A 22,454-nucleotide genomic window follows, 5' to 3' on the forward strand; every position below is an offset into this window, starting at 1 on the left:
ATGGATTTCAGCAAAGCGTTTGATAAGGTTCCCCACGGTAGGCTATTGCAGAAAATACGGAGGCTGGGGATTGAGGGTGATTTAGAGATGTGGATCAGAAATTGGCTAGCTGAAAGAAGACAGAGGGTGGTGGTTGAGGGAAATGTTCAGAATGGAGTACAGTCACAAGTGGAGTACCACAAGGATCTGTTCTGGGGCCGTTGCTGTTTGTCATTTTTATCAATGACCTAGAGGAAGGCGCAGAAGGGTGGGTGAGTAAATTTGCAGACGATACTAAAGTCGGTGGTGTTGTCGATAGTGTGGAAGGATGTAGCAGGTTACAGAGGGATATAGATAAGCTGCAGAGCTGGGCTGAGAGGTGGCAAATGGAGTTTAATGTAGAGAAGTGTGAGGTGATTCACTTTGGAAGGAATAACAGGAATGCGGAATATTTGGCTAATGGTAAAGTTCTTGAAAGTGTGGATGAGCAGAGGGATCTAGATGTCCATGTACATAGATCCATGAAAGTTGCCACCCAGGTTGATAGGGTTGTGAAGAAGGCCTATGGAGTGTTGGCCTTTATTGGTAGAGGGATTGAGTTCCGGAGTCGGGAGGTCATGTTGCAGCTGTACAGAACTCTGGTACGGCCGCATTTGGAGTATTGCGTACAGTTCTGGTCACCGCATTATAGGAAGGATGTGGAGGCTTTGGAGTGGGTGCAGAGGAGATTTACCAGGATGTTGCCTGGTATGGAGGGAAAATCTTATGAGGAAAGGCTGATGGACTTGAGGTTGTTTTTGTTGGAGAGAAGAAGGTTAAGAGGAGACTTAATAGAGGCATACAAAATGATCAGGGGGTCGGATAGGGTGGACAGTGAGAGCTTTCTCCCGCGGATGGAAATGGCTGGCACGAGGGGACATAGCTTTAAACTGAGGGGTAATAGATATAGGACAGAGGTCAGAGGTAGGTTCTTTACGCAAAGAGTAGTGAGGCCGTGGAATGCCCTACCTGCTACAGTAGTGAACTCGCCAACATCGAGGGCATTTAAAAGTTTATTGGATAAACATATGGATGATAATGGCATAGTGTAGGTTAGATGGCTTTTGTTTTGGTGCAACATCGTGGGCCGAAGGGCCTGTACTGCGTTGTATTGTTCTATGTTCTATGTAACACATTTGGATAACAGACTAAAACTGCTAAAGTTATCAGAATCAGCAACACAAACGCTTGAGCTGCCACCAAGAATAAAAGTAAAAACCTTTCCAGTAAAATGTGATAACTGTTCACTTAGATTCATCTTTCCCAGCTGCAGAGCATCTCACACCATTCCAAATTATTGGCATGTTGAAAATACATCTGCTTCAAACAGAAGTTCATGCACGGACTTTAAAGATTCTCCAGCTCTCTGTTCACCTACCTCCACCTTGTGGATATTTTCTAAATCCAGATTCTAGATCCCTCTTCACTTTAATTTCACTCCCTCTGACAGATACAAGTGTGTATAATTAGATTCTGATTGTTTTAAGTCAGTTTTCCAGTGGAATATGTGTCAATATCATAATGATTTAAAATGTTGTCTCATTCTACTGACCACATTAATCGCTCGATGTTGTTCTGTTATCGAATAGCTGAGTATGTCTGGGACCCGTTCTTCAGTGCAGCTTCACCATGCATTTCCACATCAGCACACCCACACTGGTATCCCAGTATCAGGCTCCATGTGCCATACACGTCACTCTTGGACTTTCAGGTGATCTTACCAAAACATCTGGCGCGTGGGCCGGGGGGAGGTGGGATCTCTGTCGGAGGATCCGTACTTCTCTCTCCCTGCATGGCTCCAATGCCTCAGTCAATGGCCAATCAATTCAGTTTATCTTTTAAAGTTCAGAGGCAGGGACACATTTATCTCCAAGAGAAAGTTATCAATTTATTTGTCTGATCTACACTGATTTTCACGAGAATGTACATCGATATAACATTGATCTATTCTATTGAGCTCTCCCCGGGGTGAGTTATTCCAATTTCCATTGGGTAATGTGAATTTCTCGATCTTATTCTGAGTGGGCCATCCTATTAATTATTATTCAGTTTCATTCAGGAGTCCTGGAGAAACTTTACTGTCCAATAGTATTGCATTCACACAATATTGTCTTTGTATATCAGAGACACAAATATTTGAAATCAGTTTGGAGATAACTCCCATATCTCCCGTTCTCAAACACCCTGTTTTGAAAGATAAGAAATGGGATAAAGCCAAATCTTGAAAAAAGGCAAATTATCACCGTGCTGTCAGTGGAAAGGGTTAACTTCTCTGTTTGTTTGCAAAGGGATTGGAGCAAACATTCCCAACTCTGTCCAATTGTGCTGACTTTAGGTGACTTTCCTTTTCAGATCAAAGATGAACCAAATACCATTTTAAACTTTGTTTTCCAATTCTTTTGGGAAGGGGGTTTCAGCTTTGCCCAATTGTAACTTTTTTCCCCCATTCTCCTTGAGGCACCTTTCCAAATCACAGGAATAAACCTGAAGAAAAATAAAGCAAGAACATTAGCTTTCACAGGTAAGCTTCAACCTTCTTAAAGAGGGTGGAGCCTCCCACAGTTTGTGAGTTCTGAAACATTACTTCAAGATCCAAGGACTAAGCATACAAATTGGCCAGGAGAAACAACAAACCTGAGGATTGGGAGCAGGTTAGAATTCAGCAATGGAGGACCAAGAGATTGATTAAGAAAGGGGAAATAGCGTACGAGGGGAAGCTTGCGTGGAACATAAAAAACTGTCTGCAAAAGTTTCTATCGATACGTGAAGAGAAAGAGATTGGTGAAGACAAATAGCTGAGCAACTCAGTACATACTTTGGTTCTGTTTTCTCAAAGGACGACACAAATAACATACCAGAAATGCAGGGTTCAGAGAGGGGAGGAACTGAAGGAAATCAGAGTAGAGAAATGGTGTTGGGGACATTGATGAGATTGAAGGTCGATAAATCTCCGGGGCCTGATAATCTACATACCAGACGACTTAAGGAAGTGACTCAAGGAATAGTGGATGTATTGGTGGTCATCTTCCAAGATTGTATAGACTCTGGAACAGTTCCTACAGATCAGAGGGAGGCTAATGTAACCTCACTATTTAAAAAGGGAGGTAGAAAGAAAATGCAATTATAGATTAATCGACGTGATTACGGCAGTGGGGAAAATTCTAAAGTCCATAATCAAAGATTTTATAGTGGAGTACTTAGAAAACAGTGGCAGAATTGGTCAGAGTCAACATGGATTTATGAAAGAACAAAGAGAAGGACAGCACAGGAACAGGCCCTTCGGCCCTCCAAGCCTGCGTCGACCATGCTGCTCGACTAAACTAAAATCTTCTACACTTCCAGGGTCCGTATCCCTCTATTCCCATCCTATCCATGTATTTGTCAAGGTGCCCCTTAAACGTCACTATCGTCCCTGCTTCCATCACCTCCTCCGGTAGCGAGTTCCAGGCACCCACTACTCTCTATGTAAAAAGCTTGCCTCGTACATCTCCTCTAAACCTTGCCCCTCGCGCCTTAAACCTATGCCCCCTAGTAATTGACCCCTTCATTCTGACCATCCACTCTCTATGCCCCTCATAATTTTGAAGATCTCTATCAGGTTGCCCCTCAACCTCCGTCGTTCCAATGAGAACAAACCAAGTTTATTCAACCTCTCCTCAAAGCTTATGCCCTCCATACCAGGCAACATCCTGGTAAATCCCATCTGCACCCTCTCTAAAGCCTCCACATCCGTCTGGTAGTGTGGTGACCAGAATTGAACACTATACTCCAAGTATGGCCTAACTAAGGTTCTATACAGCTGCAACATGACTTGCCAATTTTTACACTCAATGCCCCGGCCAATGAAGGCAAGCATGCCATCTGCCTGCTTGACTAGCTTCTCCACCTGTGTTGCCCCTTGCAGTGACCTGTGGACCTGTACACCTAGATCTTGCTGACTGTCAATACTCTTGAAGGTTCTACCATTCACTGTATATTCCCTACCTGTATTAGACCTTCCAAAATGCATTACCTCACATTTGTCCGGATTAAACGCTATCTGCCATCTCTCCGCCCAAGTCTCCAAACGATCTAAATCCTGCTGTATCCTCTGACAGCCCTCATCGCTATCCGCAATTCCACCAACCTTTGTGTCATCCGCAAACTTACTAATCAGACCAGTTACATTTTCCTCCAAATCATTTATACTACATCAGCAAAGGTCCCAGCACTGGTCCCTGCGGAACACCACGAGTCCACAGCCCTCCAATCAGAAAGGTACCCTTCCATTGCTACTCTCTGCCTTCTATGACCTAGCCAGTTCTGTATCCATCTTGCCAGCTCACCCCTGATCCCGTGTGACTTCATCTTTTGTGCCAGTCTACCATGAGGGACCTTGTCAAAGGCCTTACCGAAGTCCATATAGACAACATCCACTGCACTAACTGCATCAACCATCTTTGTGACCTCGAAAAACTCATATCAAGTTAGTGAGACACGACCTCCCCTTCACAAATCCGTGCTGCCTCTTGCTAATATGTCCACTTGCTTCCAAATGGGAGTAGATCCTGCCTCGAAGAATTCTCTCCAGTAATTTCCCTACCACTGACGTAAGGCCCACCGGCCTGTAGTCTCCTGGATTATCCTTGCTACCCTTCTTAAACAAAGGAACAACATTGGCTATTCTCCAGTCCTCCGGGACATCACCTGAAGACAGTGAGGATCCAAAGATTTCTGTTAAGGCCTCAGCAATTTCCTCCCTTGCCTCCTTCAGTATTCTGGGATAGATCCCATCAGGTCCTGGGGACTTATCCAGCTTAATATTTTTCAAGACGCCCAACAACTCGTCTTTTTGGATCTCAATGTGACCCAGGTTATCTATACACCCTTCTTCAGACTCAACATCCACCAATTCCTTCTCTTTGGTGAATACTGATGCAAAGTATTCATTTAGTACCTTGCCCATTTCCTCTGGCTCCACGCATTAGATTCCCTTGCCTGTCTTTCAGTGGGCCAACCCTTTCCCTGGCTACCCTCTTGCTTTTTATGTACGTGTAAAAAGCCTTGGGATTTTCCTTAGCCCTATTTGCCAATGACTTTTCGTGACGCCTTTTAGCCCTTCTGACTCCTTGCTTAAGTACCTTCGTACTTTCCTTGTATTCTACACAGGCTTCATCTGTTCCCAGCCTCCTAGTCCTGACAAATGCCTCCTTTTTCTTTTTGACGAGACCTACGATATCTTTCGTTATCCAAGGTTCCCGAAATTTTCCATATTTATCCTTCTTCCACACAGGATCATGCCGGTCCTGAATTCCTTTCAACTGACATTTGAAAGCCTCCCACATGTCAGATGTTGATTTACCCTCAACATCCGCCCCCAATCTAGGTTCTTCAGTTCCCACCTAATATTGTTAGAATTAGCCGTCCCCCAATTTAGCACATTCAACCGAGGTCCGCTCTTATCCTTGTCCACCAGCACTTTGTATATTTAGATCCCACCCTGATCCCCTTGCAGCCACGTCTCTTGATGCCCACAACATCGTACCGGTCAATTTCAATGTGCGCAACAAGCTCATTGATCTTATTCCGTATCTTGCGATCATCAAGGTACAATACCCTCAGTCCTGCATTGACCACCTCCCTTCTCACACTTGTCACCTTTTTTGTTCTGCCTGAGGGTGATGTTCTATTATTTTTGTTCTCTATTTCCTCTTCAGTTATGACAGCTTCTAAGCTAACGTTCTGGTCCCCACCCCCTGCCATATTAGTTTAAATCCTCCCGAGTGACACAAGCAAACCTCCCAGCAAGGATATTGGTGCCCCTCGAGTTTAGATGCAACCCGTCCTTCTTGTACAGGTCGCACCTGCCTCCGAAGAGATCCCTCTGGCCCAGAAATCTGAAACCCTCCCTCCTACACCACTGGTTTAGCCACGTGTTTAGCTGCACTATCCTCCTATTTCTAGCCTCACTGGCACATGGCACAGGGAGTAATCCCGAGATTACAACCCTAGAGGTCCTGCTTCTTAGCTTACTGCCTAACTCCCTGAACTCCTTCTGAAGGACCTCATCCCTTTTCCTGCCTATGTCATTCGTACCTATGTATACTACGACGTCTGGCTGTTCACCCTCCCCCTTCAGGATGTCCTGTGTTCGTTCAGAGACATCTTTGACCCTGGCACCAGGGAGGCAATACACCATCCTGGGAAAGGGAAATCATGCTTGACAAACCTATTGCAATTCTTCAAAGATGTAACTGATGAGTAGTTGATGCGGGGAAGCCAGTGGATGTGGTTTATTTGGACTTTCAGAAGGCTTTCAACAAAGTTCCACATCAGAAAGTTAAACCGCATGGGTTTAGGGATTGTATATTGAGATGGATAGAAAACTGGTTGGCAGGCAGGAAATAAAGAGTAGGAATAAACAAGTATTTTTCCGAATAGCAGTGACCAGTGGGGTACCGCTAGGATCGGTAACAGCACCTCAGCTATTCACTATATCCATGATTTAGATGAGGGAATAAATGTAATATCCCAAGATTTGCAGATGGCACAAAACTATGTGGTAGGATGAGCTGTGAAGAGGATGCAGGGATGCTTCAGTGCTATTTGGACAAGCTGAGTGGAAAAATGCATGTCAGATGTAGTACAATGTGGATAAATATGAGGTTATCCAGTTTGGTAGCAAAAACAGGACGGCAGATTATTATCTGAATAACTATAAATTAAGAGAGGGGAATGTGCAATGAGACCTGGGTGTCTTCGCACACCAGTCACTGAAGGTAAGCATGCAGGTACAACAGGTGCTGAAGAAGAAATATGGTATGCTGGCCTTATTAACAGGAGGATTTGAGTACAGGAGCAGGGACGTCTTGTTGCAATTATACAGGGCCTTGGTGAGGCCACACCTGGGATATTGTCTGCAGATTTGGTCTCCTTATCTGAGGAAGGGTGTTCTTGCTATAGAGGGAGTGCAGTGAAGGTTTACCAGACTGATTCCTGGGATGGTGGGACTGACGTATGAGGAGAGATTCAGCCAGTTAGGATTATGTTCGCTGGAGTTCAGAAGAATGAGAGGGATCTTATGGAAACCTATAAAATTCTAACAGGACTAGACAGGGTAAATGTGGGAAGGATTCCCGATGGTGAGGGAGTCCAGCACCATGCGTCATAGTCGAAGGATATGGGGTAGACCACTTAGGACAGAAATTAGGAGAAATTTCTTCACCCAGAGAGTGGTCAGCCTGGGGAATTCACTACCACAGAAAGAGTTGAGGACAAAACATTGTCTGCTTTCAAGAAGCAGTTAGATACAGCTCTTCGGGCAAAAGGGATCAAAGGATGTGGAGGGAAAGCGGGGAACAGGTTACTGAGTTGGATGATCAGTCATGATCATAATGAATGATGGAGCAAGCTCGAAGGGCCGAATGGCCTCCTCGTGCTTCTATTTTCTATGTTTCTATGTGAGGCTGAAGTTTGTCTTGAGGGAATCAAACATTTTGGCGCCGTTTCCAATTGTACAATGAAATTGTGATTCACACTGAAAGGTTCACTTTCACTCAGTAATGATAACGTTTCACTTTTCTCAGCATAGACATTTTAGATTAAATACCAATTGTTCACTTCTCTTGTAGCTGGTGTGCAGAGAAGATCATGTTCACTGCAGACCTGTCAGCAGAGAAACCGCACTGTGCTTCTGGATACATTCAATCTGCAAGTAGATGGATCTTTTAGACATGACCCTAGTGAAGGTCCTCCCAGTGATGCTAAGGAGTGAGATGTCCCTGTAGTTGTTGGAATCTCCTCTGTCACTGCTGATTTTATATATTGTGATGATTTTGCATCACACGTATGGAATGGTTCCTGTCACCCATCAGAGACGTCAGAGGTCATGAAGGTGTGACAGCCGAAGGGACTTTCCGTGTGTAAGCAGATCAGCTGGAATCCCATCCTTGCCGGGTGCCTTTCTGCTTGCTCAGCAATCAATGGCATCTTCCAGCTCAACTGGTGAGGGTTCCTTGTCCAACTCAACCATGGAAGCTGCAATAGAGACAATCAGAGTCTGGGAGATGTCCAGTTCACAGTCGTGATCAACCCAGCAGGACATCTGTTTACTTCTGTTGGTAAGAACTTCACCAGCTGCCAATTTCAGTCGCACAACTTTGGTGATCGTCGGACAAAGATCCCCCTTGACCCCATCAGTCGTAGATTTCCATTGTCACAGGCAGCTTGGCATTATTAACAGAGGCTGGTCCAATGTTTATTTGCACAGGATCTCCCTGATATTTACACAACTGTCTTGGCTACGTTCAAGTAATGCAGTGTCCTAGCTGTTGGGTTTATGTTGCACATCAGGTCGACTTTGCTTTTTGCTTCAATGACAGACGTCATCTCGGCTGAGTGAGTCTGAACCAGTCTTTGTTGTGGGTTCCACCTTTACCAAATGTTGCTGCTGCTGTGTCAGAAATGATTCAACTCAGCGACTTCCAAACTTCATCAGTGTCAATGTTGATGTTCAGGTTTTTATGTACGTTTTTACAGTGCCTGTATAATATTTCACTGTTTGTTTCGCTTCCTTCACAATTTTAATATCATAATGGACATAACACTGAAGGAGTCAGTAAGAATTGTCAGCAAGGATTAATCTGCACTTTCTAATTGGAGATGTCAATCAGTGGAACCTTTTAGACACTGATTTGCATCAAAGATCACGTTAGGATTGAAGTACAAGTTCATAATTTTACCCTAAATGTGTTCCTGTTGAGAGTTCTTGAATTGAGGAGAAAGATCACAGGGGGGATTTTAAAAAGGGACATTTCAGCCCCAAAAATCAGTGACATTTTCAGAATATTAAACTGCAGCCAGTTATAGGGATTGTTAACATCAGCAGAATCAAACCAGATATTGTCAGACTATCAATCCTGGATGTGATTAGCAGCAGCAAAACAGCAGATTCCAATCCCTGCAGTCATTTGTGAACTCGCTGGTGTCTCAGCAGGTGTTGTGACTGAGTGAATCCCACTCCACATAAGGAGCAGGAGAACCGTCTCCCCCCGGTGTGATCCCACTGATGTGTCAGCAGTTGGGATGCCCAAGGAAATCCCATCCCACACACGGAGCAGGTGAACGGCTTCTCCCCAGTGTGAGTGCGTTGGTGCTCACTGAGGTCAGTAGACTGATTGAAACTCTCTCCACAGGTGATGCACCTGAATGGTTCCTCGTTTGTGTGCATTTGGTGGTGTGTCTGGAGGGTGAATACCTGAGTGAATCCCTTCCCACATACAAAGCAAATGAATGGTTTCTGACCCGTGTGAATTCGCTGGTGTTCAGTGAGGATGGATAAAGACTTGAATTTCTCTTCACAGGTTGTGCAGCTGAATGGTTTTTTCTCAGCGTGAACTCGCTGGTGTAAGCGAAGGGCAGATGACTGAGTGAATCTCCTCTCACACACAGAACAGCTGAACGGCCTTTCCCCAGTGTGAACGCGTCGATGGATTTCCAGCCGGGGTGAAGAATTGAATCCTTCACCACAGTCCTCACATTTCCATGGTTTCTCCATGGTGCCAGTTTCCTCATATCTCTCCAGTTTGGACAGTCAGTTGAAGCTTTGGCCACACACACAGAACACCTGTATGGTTTCTCCTTGCTGCGAATCGTGTGATTTTTTTACAGGCTGTTTCACTGGTTAAAGCTCTTTGTACAGTCAATGTACTGGAACACTCTCATTCCAGTGTGTGTCCTGATGCTTTTCCAGTCACAATGATGTCTGAAATGGTGTCACACAGGCAGAACACGCAAGCCTTTCTCCTTGCAAATTCAATGACTAATGATATTCTGGCCATGGCGACTCAGTGACGCTGTCAGATCATGCTGTGATGTTCAGTTTGAGCTTCCTGTCTGTAAATCCACCCATTCAGCCCTGGAAAAGAAGTTTACAAAACGTTATATAGAGAGAAATCCTGAAAATACAATTCTATTCTCTATACAACATATTTTCCTCATTTGTACCTGCAAAACAGTAAACCCATACACTCTCTTGCACCCCACGCTGAATGCAAATCCCAGGGTGACTAATAGTCCCATATTTTACAGAAATGTATTTGAGTTCACTGCCCCAGTCTGCATGCTGCCTGGATGCTGGCTGTCCTACAAATTGGATCTTTGTCACTGCACAAAACCATGTTCCTTACCGCTTCTATGTTCCAACAGCTCTGGCAAACACCACCCTTATTTTTTACCATGAGAGTTGGTCAGCCCGTCAAACCCAGCACAGCACCTTCACAATTATTTTCCTTACAGTTTACCTCCACTCTGGCTGTGTTCAATTCTCAAGCCTCTCTTTGCAAAGTGAGAATAAAATCAATTAATCACTCATTTTCTGTCCTGGTCACTGGGACCCTGATGCCCGCTCACTTGGGCAGACAAGAAGTAAACAAGCCCCGGGAACTGCAAACTCGGGACCTGCAGGTTCCTATTGGGGGTTTGGGGCCTCCAGCGGGTGTTTGTGAATCCTCCCCGCCCACCTCCCAGGGTTTCCTTCCTTCCCAGAGATCAGAATCCTCATTGATTTGAGTCCAAAGTGTCAGCTCTTATTCACTGTCCCCCTCCTCTGGTATGAACCATCCTCCAGTCGCTGAAGTAGGAGGGTTAACCTGGGCCTGTTCCCGGCAGCTGCAAACCAGGGAGCTGACAATGATTCTGAAGGGTTTGCGGATCCTCTCCCCCACCGCCTGACGCTGACTCCGCTTCTCCGGTACAAAGGACTCTCATCCGCAAGGCAAATACTGGAATTGCGCATGCTCCAAATTTCGTCCCTGAGCCTGCGCACTGGTGTCCAACTATAGCAGCCGCATTGCGCATGCTCTGCATCACAATGCCAGGTTGATTGACAGCAGATACAGACCAATAGGAAGAGGGGACGGACCTGGATGCCTGAACGGGAGCGGCTGATCCACCAACCAATCAGAGTGAATGAGGGGCGGGCCTGAGCCCGGATCTTCCTCATTGGTTGAAACTCTGCAGCATTTTGAAAGCTAATTTGTCTCAAACTCCAGGAGAAAACTGCACCTTTCTGTTTGTGGCTTTAAACAGATGAGACCCTGTGGGTGTGGAGCAAATATTTCACCGTTTGTTCCTCAAATGTAGAAAGTTGAAACTATGTCCACACAATTCAGGGGCTGACTTCAAAATAGAACTGGGCAGACAGGGAATGTCTACAGTAACAGAATATGCTGGACAATCTCAGCAGGTCCGACAGCATCTGTGGAGAGAAAAGGGAGCAAATGTTTTGTGTCTGGATGACTCTTTGTCAAAGCCATCCATACTCGAAACATTAGCTCCCTTTCTCTCCCCAGATGCTGTCAGACCTGCTGAAATACTTGAGTTTTTACTGCTTTTGTTTCAGATTCCAGCATCTGCAGTAATTTGCTTTTATCTAAAAGTCGACAGTATCTTGTTTTTGGGTCACTGTGCATCATTTTTCCCCCACTTACCATTACCTGTTTAAATGGGAAGAAGGATCTTTTAAAGAATGAGACACAGTAACTTGACACCCTGTTCAAAATGAAACTAAACTCATTGTCTGTCTTTACCAAGGATATAGATGCTACCCAGGCCATGGAGGCAGACTAGGAAACTTTGTCGCTAGAGCGGCACAGTAGCACAGTGATTAGCACTTTTACTCCATAGTGCCACGGTCCCGGGTTCGATTCCCGGCTTGGGTCACTGCCTGTGCAGAGTCTGCATGTTCTCCCTGTGTCTCCGTGGGGTTCCTCCATGTGCTCTGGTTTCCTCCCACAAGTCCCGAAAGATATGCTTGCTAGGTTAATTGGACATTCTGAATTCTCCCTCAGTGTACCTGAACAGGTGAGGAAATGTTAAAGTGAGAATGTAAATTACAAGGGAGCTGGCAATAATTTCCCAGTCTTTGCTGGAGGTGCCAGAGGACTGGAGAATTACAAATCTTATGCATTTGTTCAAAAAGGATAGCAATTACAGATCAGTTAGTTTAACATCATGCTGGGAAAGTTTCCAGAATCAATTATTTCAGATAGAATTAAAAACCATGGAAAATTATGGACTGATTTGCAAAACCAGTGTCAATCCACCTACCCTGCACGTCTTTGGGTTCTGGGGGTGAGACCCACACAGACAAGGGGAGAATGTGCAAACTCCGCACGGACAGTGACCCAGGGCCAGGATCGAACCTGGGTCCTTGGTGCCATCAGGCAACAGTGTTAACCACTGCACCACCGTGCCCCCCAAATGACATATTTCTAAATATCAACAACACAAAGGGATATGGGGATAGTGTGGGGGAAAAGGCATTGAAGTGGATGATCAGCCATGATCGTATTGAATGATGGTGCAGGCTCGATGGGCAGAATGGCCAACTCCTGCCCCTACGTTCCAATGTTACAAAGAGAGGTAGGAAATTAAATTGTGAAGAGGACATAAGGAGGTTACAAAAATATATGTTAGATGAGTGGGATAAAATTTCCCAAATGGAGTACAATGTAGGAAAAGTTGTTATTTTAAGATGACTCCAATTTCTAGATTCTCCCACAAGAGGAAACGTCCTTTCCACATCCACCCTGTCGAGGCTCCTCGGGATCTTATACGGTTCAATCAAGTCACCAAAACTCCATTGGACACAAGCCCAGCCGTCCAATCATTCCTCATAAGACCAGCCTCCAATTCCAGGTATGAGTCCAGTAAACCTTCTCTGAACTGCTTACAACACATTTACATCATTCCTTAAATGAGAGCAATACTTTACACAGTGCTCCAGATGTGGTCTCACCAATGTCCTGTATAACTGAAGCATAATCTCCCTAGATTTATCCAAAACCGAGATAGGCTGATTACAGAATGCATCCCTATGGAATTTTTAACATCTGTACTCTGCTCCAAGTCTGAAATATTGTGTAAAGTAGTATTGTGTAAAGTATGGGAGCCCTATCTTAAATCCATAGGCTCCAATTCAGCTGACTTGCTCCTCCTGGGTTTTCCATGACCGAATTCAATTCACCTTATTCATTTTAAGTCAACTATGTTGTTAGTCTGTTTCACAATATTTTGGGGTGTGCGAACTGCATGGTTATCCTCCTGTTTTTATAGAATCTAATCTTTTTTCCATTCTAACCGTGTTAACATGATTACCGGTTGTTCAATTGATCCGGCATTTCACCTAGAGGCTCTGGTCCGTCAAATATCCTGTTCCGAATGAATTCTGCAATGCGTTGCTTGTATTTATGCGGCAATACCACTTGTTCTGCTCTGTGCCCATTTTCCATCAATTTTTCTGTTACTCTGTTGTGTTTATTGTCATACAACGGTAAAACAAAATGTGAAAAATGAGTTTTTAAAAATCTGTCAAACTCATCTGTGAAAATATTCAATGGCCCCCAGACTCCACTGGTCCCTGTGGAAGAGAAACCCACAGACTAAAAACCCTCTGACGGAAGAGATGACTGGACATATATAACGTAGCTACAGTACAATATTACGCTACTAGAAATAATAATAAATGTACTTTATTACAGAACCATCAATAATATATCTAATCTGCACCATATAACAACACTGGACATTTCTCTGTCTGGTATTAATTTACTGTCCCCTTAAATGTCAGCCATTTCCTGAGGAAACCAGCCTTTAATTGTGAACATTAGGAAAGAGACCATCCTTTTAGCCAAATAAGTGTGTCAAGCTGAGGGAGCAAAGGATGTCAATGTCTTTGAGAGAGAGAGAGACCTGGGCCAACCTTTCCAGAGTCTGCGCCCTTCCTGGATTCACTTCCTTTCCCTTCAGTTGCTGAAAGTCACCAATTGAAGGTGAGAATGAGAAAAGAAATGGAAAGGGGGAGAAAAGAAAGTGTTTTACTCACAGGAGACAGGAGGAGGTTTTACCTCCAATTTTCGCTTTGTGACGTCTAAATGAAGCCCTGAATAAATCAGCCAATAGAAATCATCATCTCCGCCATGACATCTCTGGGTTCCAGTTCGCACGCCCTTCACCTCCTCGAGACAAGGTTTCCAGGCAACTGGCTGACGGCTCCGGCCAGAGCGAGAAGCCGCTCGGTGATCGCCCCCTTCCCCCGGCCCGTGACTGCGCATGTCCGAGAGGGAAAGTTGCGCATGTGCAAAGGAGAGCCCGCCTCCTGACCTTCCTGCTGAGATGTCGACCAATGGGAAGAGTGGGAGGGCCTAGGTTGCAGCATGGTTGGCGGCGGGGGGGTTGATCCTGGTAACCGGGAGCTTATCTACCAGAGGACTTAAGTGGCCGTTGAAGTCACCAACCACAAAAGAATTAGTCGAAGCTAACTCTGCAAAATCCAGAAACACCTTCGTAATGAACTCCAGGGAGTAACTCGGGGATCTATAAACATTCATTCTCGAAACAGCATCTCCATGCACCAAACCTCTAATGATCACATATCTACCTCCTTTGTCCTTGATATACGTTTAAACCTTAAAAGGGATATTTGATCAATAAGGATTGTCACACGCCTGCTACTTGATGAAAAGGAGGAGGAAAAAAATCTTCCCCACCCAATCCCGTCTCAATTTAATGTGTTCCTCATCATCCAGATGAGTTTCCTGGAATAAAGCTCTGTCAATTTTCTCCTGAAGAAAGGAGATGATCTTTTTCCTTCTGATAGGGTGATGGATGCCCCGTACATTCCCTGAGAAAATTTGAAGATTAACTGCCGCCATTAGTTAGGCGACAGAGAGAACAGAAGCAGTCTCCCCAAACTGCTCCTTTCACAGATAAAAGCCCTGTCTGTACCAGAGTAGGATAAAGTCAACAACACATAAACCCTCCCATAATAACAAAAATACAAAAGAATCACCACCACAATAGATCCAAGGGGACATTCCTCAATAAGACTGAGGACCCGGAGGATTAACCCCACTGCCAGACTGTCGTTACCCTCAGGATACCTTCCCCAAAATGAGGAGAAGAAAAGAAGGGCCAACAAGGGAATGGGGATTGAATATCCCTCCCACATTTTAGACCCACCCGTGAAGACCTGCATCCACCACAACGCACCCTTCGGCAATGGCACCACTCAATTCTGCCATGATTAATGCTCGGATAATAGAAGAAAGACGGCAGATAATAAGCATATGGCACATCTACCATAACTGAGATAAGATAACACGAGAACCTGTAACACTCAAGGAGGAGAAGACATTCAATCGGCGCTCACAGAATAACAACTCCCTTCAACAGGATAAAAGATAATAAATTCAGACAACACCATGATAGGGAAAGAGTCCAGATTAGAGCCTGAGTTAGTCTGAGCTGCAAACCATCCCTCCAAATCCTTGACCTTCATGGATTTAACGAAGGCCAAGGCACTAGATGGATTCTCGAAAGACTTGACGGAGTTGTAGATACAATTTTCAGAGTCTCAGGATAAAGCGACATAATTCACTCCCACAGCCTAGAGTTCCCTTCAAACTTCATCGAAGCCTCGATGCTCCGTTTGCGTTGCTGTTGAAAAATCCTCGAATAAGGAAATCCTCACTCCCTCATGGAGCCAAGTCCCATCTCATCTGACCCATCTCCAGGACCTTCTGGTGATCCTCAATAAGACTGAGGATCCGGAGGATTAACCCCACGGCCAGACTGTCATTACCCTCAGGACACCTTCTCCAAAATGAGAAGAAAAGAAGGGCCAACAAGGGAATGGGGGTCGAAAGTCCCTCCCACATGGAAGTGAATGATTACAGGCCTGGGGTGAAAACTATCCTTCGGCCTCAAAGACAGGATCCGATGCCTTTTCTAATTTGAAACACCCAGGCTTCACATCCAGCTTGAGAAAACATGGCAGCCGGTCCTCGAAGAACCTAACCGGAGCCTCACCCTCCACACCTTCTGGCAGGCCGACAATTCGGATGTTCTTTCCCTGACCCTCGGTTCTCCAAGTTCTCCAGGAGTCCACCACATCACTCAGCTGGTTTTCCAAGGATTTAATTCTTGCCTCCCCCGAGGAGGCATCTTGCTCAACATTCAGGATTCTCTCTTCAGGATCGTCGATCCTTTCCTTGGTGTTTTACAGCTCGGCCTCCTGAGCTCACAGATGTTGAGTCAGCACACTCAGCCTCTGGTCAATAACACGGAAAATATCGCTGACATAGATCGCCCAATGATCCCACAGAATAAATGGGCAGGCTTGATGGGCCGAATGGCCGACTGCAGCTCCTATTTGTTATGATCTCTGTGACCAGGACAGGAAGTGGATCTGTCAATCAGCCTGAATCAGCACCTTCAGGAGAATTGGGAGGGTGAATATTAGATACAGCAGAGTGAGAATGGAGGGAGAGTGTGTGGGATGGAGATTTACAGCTTTTGGGGAATAAGAGAGGAAAGAATGTTCTCTAGGAACTAGAATTGTCTGTTCTGAATTCTATCCTGTACTGACAGTGATGAATTTTGTAAACTGTTTTTACAGGATATTAGAAGAGGAGGAATTACAGACAGAAATCTCAAACATCACGTCTCAATCTGGCTGAGTCTCTCAATTCCTTGGAACTGGATATCACCGGACTATGAATCTAGAAGGAGAAATGTTTGTCTGTTCTGTTGGCTTCAAAAGATTTTAAACATCAGTGTGACTGGAAAAGCACCGAGATATACACACCCGAGTGAGAGTGTTCCAGAGCACTGACTGTGGAAAGAGCTTTAACCAATTACACAGCCTGAAAAAATATTACACCATTCACAGCAGGGAGAGGCCGTACACGTGTTCTTTGTGTAGACGAGGCTTCAACTTATTGCCAAACCTGGAGAGACACGAGGAGACCTAAAACATGAATAAACCGTGGGAATGCGGGGATTGTGGGAAGGGATTCAGGGCTCCATCTCAGCTGGAAGCTCATCGATGCATTCACACTGGGGAGAGGCCATTCACTTACTCTGAGTTTGAGAACGGATTCACTACTTTAAAGAGCCTGCAGAAACATCAGCGACTTCACACTGGGGAGAGGCCATTCACCTGCTCTCAGTGTGAGAAGGGATTCACTACTTCATCAAACCTGCAGATACATCAGCGAGTTCACACTGGGGAAAAGCCGTTCACGTGCTCTCCGTGTGAGAAGGGATTCACTACTTCATCGAACCTGTGGAAACATCAGCGGGTTCACACTGGGGAGAGGGCGTTCACCTGCTCTCAGTGTGAGAAAGGATTCACTACTTCATCGAATCTGCAGATACACCAGCGAGTTCACACTGGGGAGAGGCCGTTCACCTGTTCTAAGTGTGGGAAGGGATTCTCTCAGTTATCCAACCTGCAGAGGCACCAGCGAGTTAACAGGGGAGATGGCGTTAACCTGCTCTTAGTGAGAGAAGGGATTCAGATAGCCATACACCCTGCAGGAACACTAGCGAGTTCACACCTGGAAGAAGCCATTCACCTGCTCTGAGCAGGGGATACATTCAATGATCCGTTCCAACTACGGAGACACGAGCGAGTTAATTCTGGGGAGAGACCATTCATCTGCTCTCAATGTGGGGAGGGGGTTTGTGAATCATCACACCCGTTGTGACTCCAACATGTTCACAATAAATTACAGATGTTGGCTCCGTTGTTATTGTTTCTGCTCTCACTTCCATCCAGGACTGCATTTTGTTCATTCTGATATCTGGTGAATGGTGATGATTGGAGGGTTTCTTTCTGCTGGACTGGCCAGTCTAACACCTCTGCCTCCGGTGGGCTGACCATTTTTGAGGCTAGTTGCAATTACCTGGTTCCAAGTTTGACGCGGAGCACAGAACGAAAAGGTGTTTGCACTTTGGAAGATATTTAGTTCCCAAAGCAGCCATGAAGATGGGCTATGGTGGTTACATGGTTCTTTTGCCTAATTTATCTGGATGTTTCTTGCAGAAGGAAACTGTCATGGTATGAGGGGCAAGTTGTCTGTGGTAGATGGGGAAATTACAATAAACATATCACTGAAAGTGGCAACGCAGGTGGATAAGGAGCTAAGAATGCAGACGGCATGCTTGTCTTCCTTGGTCTGGGCATTGAGTATAAAAATTGGCAAGTCATGCTGCAGCTGCACAGAACCTTAGTTAGGCCACACGTAGAATATTGGTTACACTTCTGGTCACCACATTAGCAAAGGATATGTCACCCAAGTCACATCCAAGGCTGGAATCGAACCTGGGTCTCTGGTATTGTGAGCAGCCGTACCACTGTGCTGCCGAACTGTATTGCTTGATTAGAGATGGGTGTATGGGAAAAACTTTATTTAGGAGCGAGTTGTCAGGAATTCTAACTTCCTGCCTATAAGGTTGATGGAAGCTGCAATGATTATTGATTTCAAAATGAAATAGCTTGGGCCCATTTAGGAACTAAACCTGCAGGGGAACATGGATAGAGAGATATAATTGCACTGACTAGTTTGCTCAACAGATTCGGTACGGTTTCAAATTAATGAATGGACTCCTTCTGTGCTATCATCACTCAATGACTGGAAAAATGAAACATAGATACACACCTATATCACAAAACTAGGAATAATAACAAATATATTTTATTACTGAACCATCAATAATATATCTAATCTGTACCATATAACAACAGTAGACATATCTCTTTCTGATAATTTACTGCTCCCTCAATTGTCAGCCATATCCTGGGGAAACCAGCGCTTTAATTGTGAACATTAGGAAAGAGACCATCCTTTCAGTCAGACAAATAAATGTGTCAGGCTGAGGGAGCAAAGGCTGTCAATGTCTTTAAGAGAGAGAGAGAGAGACCTGGGCCAACCTTCCAGTGTCTGCACCCTCCCTGGATTCACTTCCTTTCCCTTCAGTCGCTGCAAGTGACCAATTGAAGGTGAGAATGAGAAAATGGGAAAGGGGCGAAAAGAAAGTGTTTTAGTCACAGGAGGAAGTTTCAGTCTGTGTGGGGCTAAATCAGTCACACAAAGCCCACACTTTGATTCGCTGGAGGAGAAGAGTCTGTCCGGTGTCACCTCTTTCTATTGGTCAAAACCTGAGGGAACGGTCAGGGGGTAGGCACTCCACTGCACATGCGCTGTTTCTCTTCTCCCTTGAACATGCGCAGTCCTGGGCCGCCTGCCGCACGGCAGATGGAGCGATTTCCCCAGAGCGTGGGATTGTGGGAGCGACGGACGCCATTACTCATCCAGGGCCCAGTCTCCAAACACCTGGGACAGTGTTCAAAAGGGGGGCAGGGCGCGGTGACCCCACCCTGATACAAAGTACATCTGAGTGGTCACTGGATTTGATTGTGACACCCCCTTACGGGAGAGGGGGGGGCGGGGGCAACACGGTAGCACAAGTTGATAGCACTGTGGCTTCCCATGTTCGATTCCCCACTGGGTCACTGTCTGTGCGGAGTCTGCACGTTCTCCCCGTGTCTGCGTGGGTTTCCTCCGGGTGCTCCGGCTTCCTCCCATAGTTCAAAGACTTGCAGGTTAGGTGGATTGGCCATGATAAAGCCACCAAAAAGGTTAGGGGGGGTTATTGGGTTACGGGGATAGGGTGGAAGTGAGGGCTTAATTGGGTCAGTGCAGACTCGATGGGCCGAATGGCCTCCTTCAGCACTGTATGTTCTATATTCTATGTTTACAAAATATTTCGTTAACTTCAGGTGTAAAGATTTAGACACCTGGGTGACATATTGGGAGCAAGGTATGTTTGCTGATAGGTGATGTGAAAATAGTCAAACTGTTCATCAATTTGAAAGTTGAAACAAAATATGGGTCTTGGATGGTAACCGGAGGTGTTTGAACCCGGGAAATGCACTGGGGATGATTAATCAGTGTTTTCATCATTGATTCTCAGTATCATTATGTAATGAATTGTCATCAGCGAAAGAATCGTGTTTTTGAATAATAACTAATCAAACAAAAACTTCTGAGGCTGAGAATGCTGATGGCGACCGTTGTGGGACAACCCAGTCCCCACCAGGAGATACTCAGGATCAGCTTTATTCCGATGTATGAAGGAAGAGACCAATTTTATATAATCTAAGACTAACTCACCATTCACATTAAAGTCACCTCTTTTACACAGATAGTCACCTACACATTCTGTGAACCTGTTACTTACAATCATGTGTGAATCATGTCTCAAATTTCATTATTGTTTCTTATAAATAAATGCACCAGACGTTGTTCATGAAATGAAAATCGCTTATTGTCACAAGTAGACTTCAAATGAAGTTTGAGTGCTGAATTTGGTGCATTTGAGTGCTATAGTGAGAGTTTGGTGACAGAGGGAGTATAAGGCTTCATTTTTATCTAAAGTCTAGTCTTTCTTTTATTTAGTTAATTAACTTAAAAGTTGCTGTTTGGTTTAGAAGAAGGTGAATTTTCAATCAGCTTTAAACAAGCTTCTACTTGTAGGCACTTGCAGCTGGAGCTTGTTAATTAGTTAATTGGATTAGGCCAGTTTTCAGAGGCTCGATTCGCAGTATAAAAGTGATCCCCTACAGTGCAGACTTTGTTTGCACTGAGTGCTGAATTTGGTGCATTTGAGCGCTAGAGTGAGAGTTTGGTGACTGAGGGAGTGCTGAATTTGGTGCATTTGAGTGCTATAGTGAGAGTTTGGTGACTGAGGGTGTGCTGAATTTGGTGCATTTGAGTGCTATAGTGAGAGTTTGGTGACTGAGGGAGTGCTGAATTTGGTGCATTTGAGTGCTATAGTGATAGTTTGGTGACTGAGGAAGTGCTGAATTTGGTGCATTTGAGTGCTATAGTGAGAGTTTGGTGACTGAGAGAGTTAGGTGAGGAGGGAGTAAGGTGCTCCTTTCATTTTGTTTCCTACATTTCCGCAAAGAGTGAGAAGAGAGCCAGGAGTTTACAGAGAGTGCAGCTGACTGGGAGCAGAGTCGGAGGGCGGAGGTCCAGTTGGTCCACAGGGCAGCTATATTCTGTAAGGTAAGAGGGGATGGAGGCTAGGCCAGTTGCATGCTCCTCCTGTAGGATGTGGGTGGTGAGGGATACAACTGGTGTCCCCGGTGACTATACCTGCGGGAAGTGCACCCAACTTCAGCTCCTCAAAGACCGTGTTAGGGAACTGGAGCTGAAGCTGGATGAACTTTGGATCATCCGGGAGGCAGAGGGGGTGATTGAGAAGAGTTACAGGGAGGTAACCACACCCAAGGTACAGGACAAGAATAGCTGGGTTACAGTCAGGGGGAAAAAAACAAACAGGCAGACAGTGCAGGGATCCCTCGTGGCCGTTCCCCTTCAAAACAAGTATACCATTTTGGATGCTGTTGGGGGGGATGACCTACCGGGGGAAGGCCCTAGCAGCCAGGTCTCTGGCACTGAGTCTGGCTCTGGGACTCAGAAGGGAAGGGGGGAGAATAGAAAAGCAATAGTTGTAGGAGATTCAATGGTTAGGGGAATAGATAGGAGATTCTGTGGTCGCGAGCGAGACTCCCGGAAGGTATGTTGCCTCCCGGGTGCCAGGGCCAGGGATGTCTCGGATCGTGTCTTCAGGATCCTTAAGGGGGAGGGTGAGCAGCCAGAAGTCGTGGTGCACATTGGTACCAACGACATAGGTAGGAAAAGGGGTGTGGAGGTAATAAACAAGTTCAGGGAGTTAGGCTGGAAGTTAAAAGCCAGGACAGACAGAGTTGTCATCTCTGGTTTGTTGCCGGTGCCACGTGATAGCGAGGCTAGGAATAGGGAGAGAGTGCAGTTGAACACGTGGCTGCAGGAATGGTGTAGGAGGGAGGGCTTCAGGTATTTGGATAATTGGAGCGCATTCTGGAGAAGGTGGGACCTGTACAAGCAGGACGGGTTGCATCTGAACCAGAGGGGCACCAATATCCTGGGAGGGAGGTTTTCTAGTACTCTTCGGGAGGGTTTAAACTAATTTGGCAGGGGAATGGGAACCGGATTTGTAGTCCAGCAACTAAGGTAGCCGATATTCAGGACGCCAAAGCGTGTAATGAGGCAATGGGGAAGGGAACACTGACAAAGGAGAGTACTTGCAGGCACGGAGATGGGTTGAAGTGTGTATACTTCAACACAAGAAGCATCAGGAATAAGGTGGGTGAACTTAAGGCATGGATCGGTACTTGGGACTACGATGTGGTGGCCATCACGGAAACTTGGATAGAAGAGGGGCAGAAATGGTTGTTGGAGGTTCCTGGTTATAGATGTTTCAATAAGATTAGGGAGGGTGGTAAAAGAGGTGGGGGGGGGGGTGGCATTATTAATTAGAGATAGTGTAACAGCTGCAGAAAGGCAGTTCGAGGAGTATCACCCTATTGAGGTAGTATGGGTTGAAGTCAGAAATAGGAAAGGAGCAGTCACCTTGTTAGGAGTTTTCTATAGGCCCCCCAATAGTAGCAGAGATGTGGAGGAACAGATTGGGAAACAGATTTTGGAAAGGTGCAGAAGTCATAGGGTAGTAGTCATGGGCGACTTTAACTTCCCAAATATTGAGTGGAAACTCTTTAGATC

General features: G+C 45.5%; 1 long non-coding RNA gene across 1 annotated transcript; it reads right to left on the bottom strand.

Annotated features, from left to right (window-relative positions):
* Positions 1-2,080: 2,080 nt before the first annotated feature.
* LOC140420351 (uncharacterized) lies at positions 2,081-14,192 on the bottom strand. Its single transcript, XR_011946306.1, has 2 exons — positions 13,883-14,192; positions 2,081-9,913 (listed from the first exon to the last, which is right to left on the bottom strand). It is a non-coding gene; the product is annotated as an uncharacterized lncRNA (long non-coding RNA).
* Between the last annotated feature and the right edge of the window lie 8,262 nt (positions 14,193-22,454).

This window comes from Scyliorhinus torazame, chromosome 5 (genome assembly GCF_047496885.1).
Source record: "Scyliorhinus torazame isolate Kashiwa2021f chromosome 5, sScyTor2.1, whole genome shotgun sequence".
NCBI lineage: Eukaryota > Metazoa > Chordata > Chondrichthyes > Carcharhiniformes > Scyliorhinidae > Scyliorhinus > Scyliorhinus torazame.